We start from the raw sequence: 3,176 nt of genomic DNA, 5'->3' as shown, positions 1-3,176 counted from the left end.
CTGATTGGACGACAAGGGAACGCATTCTCCATGACTACAACGTAAATCGGAAGGGTGGGGGCGGAGCAACGAGTGTCCCTGCTCCTCAGCATGAGGTGCATAATGGATGTTTTTTGGTAATTAATCTAATTAAAATGTAGTATTAAATATCTAGATTTTTAAAAGACAACAGACAATTTAAGAGTCTAATTTATGCATGTACATTTTCTCAAAAATATCCCAACAAAATATGTCTGAAAGATAAACTAGTGAAATATGGTTTATAATTTAAATATGCTCATTTTTGTTAGAACTACCAGTTCATAAAGCAAGGAGGCTTGAGAATATGTCCACATGATTGTGAGCTACTTGGCTTTACAAAGTGTCTCAAATAACAAATAAAAAAAGGGAAACAAAAACTAATACTGAAATAAATAAAAAGTCAAACTTGACACTTGAAACAACAAAAGCTGAACTGAGACAAACAAATCCACACTGGAAACTGAAATATAACAAAACTGAAAACAAAAGCATTAAAAATTCAAACAAAACATAAAAATCCGTAACGTTTTATTCTTGGAAATCATTGTGGTTGGTTTGCTTACTTAAATTCCATTATCTTCGTAATAGGCTATTGTTAGCATGTTGATTGATTAAGTATTATTTTATGAATACCACTCTTTAAAAACTCAGCAGTTAATTTTTGACACATGGTAATTTATTCAGACTTTTCTACCACAAACAAAGCATTCATAAAGCCCTTTTTAGCTATGCAGAGAGTGTATAGGAAAACAGCATTTTTTCACAGTAGATATAGAGAAGAAGATACAGGTTTTGTTTTGGTAATTTGAATTTGGTCTCTAGTATAGGCTGCGTCAGCTGAGAATATATCCAACACTGTAATGATGGATAAAGGGAATCAGTTTCATTTGGCTACGAAAAATGCCTGTGCCTCCAGGGGGCTTCACAGTCCAGACAAGCACCAGAAGGACCAATCATGTCATGTCCAGAAGTCAGCAGTGGAGTTTCTCTCCAAGATTATGAGTCAGAACAATATGCTTCACTATTCAGCATTTTTCTATGTTCCCAAGGGGAACAGCAGTAGTATTTAACCCTTGTATGGTGTTCGGGTCTGTGAGACCCGTGTTCAGTTTTTTTCAAAAGAAAAATTAAACAATTAATTATTTTTTCACGTGTAAATGTGTTGTGTCTTTCCACTCACTCCACTTGATTATAACTGATTTATTTATAACATTTTATATAAAAGAAAAATGAGAAGCACATTAATTCATAAATGTGATCTAACAAAGGTAAAGGGAAAAAATTAACCATGTTTGCTGTTCATATGTCTTGTAATTGGGATGAAGTAAACATCTGTTGAGTAATTTAACATAAAATTGTTTGATAGTGTTAATTTGGAAAGCCAAAACTCTAGCGGGTCCACCAGACCCATGAACACTGGCTGAGTAACAAAAATACGAACACCACACAAGGGTTAAGCATTTGGTGACTCAGCTGGTGGTGGTATCACTCTGGACTAATGCTTAGTACTAGACATGCCTCATGGTAGATTCCTCATTCTCCATTAGCCTGCAGTCCTTGCAGTACTTTCCTTCAAATACATGTTGAGAGCTCTCAGCAGGGAAAGCTCCCATTTAAGCAGACACGTCTGATGCTGACAGTTTGTAATACACATAACTGTGGCAGGACAGATGTCTTGGAGCTCGTGCTTCAGCTTCCACTTGCTGTATGCGTCTTACTCAAAGCGTATGCAGAACAGAAACACGAACACCTGCTGAATATAAATAAATGCTGAATTTGGCAGATTGTTCTTTTTCAGTTCTACGCTTTAGGCAATGCGAGGCAAATTTTTATTTGTATTGTATATGTCGTACATAAAGGCAGTTAAAAGTGATTTGCACAATGCAATGAAACAACAGACCATATAAAAACAGCATAATAATAATAAAATGCAAATTAAAAGAATATAACCCTATTTAAATGCAAAGCACAAGAAAGTGAAATAAAATAACTCCACACCAGTTCAATAAAAGCGAGTGTAAATCAGAACTTATAGCATGAGTAAAAGTGTCATCATTACTTTAAAGCTGTGGCCTCAGTTGGAGCAAAGCTCAGAGTGAAACTTGCAGAATTTTAGCAGTGAGAAGCATAAAGGCTAAAAGACATTTCACCATGTTTAGTCTGAACTCTGTAAACCACAAGTTGACCAGTTCCTGCAGATCTAACACTATGATATGACCCTGAGTTAAAGTGCATATTCAGCTGAAAGCAAGTACTATGATCTAAGAATCTAAGTAATACTCTCATCTTGGGGTTTGTCAGTAGCAACAGCTTTGTCAACTGCATATGTTTAACGTCTCATGGTCTTATCGTGGAGGTCAGTAATTATCACTGCTTTACTGCAAGACAAAAAGCATGAATGGGCTTTTCTAAATGTAACAGTGTCCAACTTCAGCTATGATTTAAATGCCAGAATTATGATTTAGCTATGGTTTTCATCTGTCCAGTTAAAATTACATCATCAGTGATTCAGAGGAGGTCCTTTCAGATTCATAATTGGATAGACTATCTACACATCCCCACTTTAGTGTGATCCAAGCCATGTGGGCCCTGTTTTGGCTAGACAGAAACAATTTTCCAGCATATGTAGAAGTCTCCTGTGCGGCACCAAGAAGCAATAACATCAGGCTATTAAGACTCAATCAAAAATCAGGTGGTATGTCATTAAAAATTTTCTGAGAGCTGAGTCAGTGCTATAATGTGAGCTGAAAGCTGCCAGAGATGCCATTCGCAGAAAATGAATGGTTAGCTTTGAAAGTATTTTCTCAGTAACGTCAAAAAGAGTTTGCTTTTTGTTTTGTTTTTTAGAAAGGCTACTTGGAATTGACTCATCCTTGTTTCTGTTTTCATTTGGAGCCTGACAGTTGTAGTTTTCAGGAAGAAAAATAAGGAGCCATGTTTACTATATGCAACAAAATCTACCGCCAAGTGGGATTTGTTTCTTTTTTTTAAAAGTATCAACTAGCATGTTTCCATTAAAGATACTGGACAGAGTCAAGTGCCAAGTTGTAGAGACTGTTTCTCTTTGTAGATGTCATAGCCAATCTGAAGTTTACTTCCCTGTGACTTTACACATTGTCTCTTCTGATCTCTTGTAGCATATCCCCATTGTGTTT

This window comes from Mchenga conophoros, linkage group LG4 (genome assembly GCF_057382185.1).
Source record: "Mchenga conophoros isolate Kocher_MC1m ecotype Shallow Benthic linkage group LG4, M_conophoros_male_GT1.1, whole genome shotgun sequence".
Lineage (NCBI taxonomy): Eukaryota > Metazoa > Chordata > Actinopteri > Cichliformes > Cichlidae > Mchenga > Mchenga conophoros.
This window is presented reverse-complemented; position numbering follows the sequence as displayed.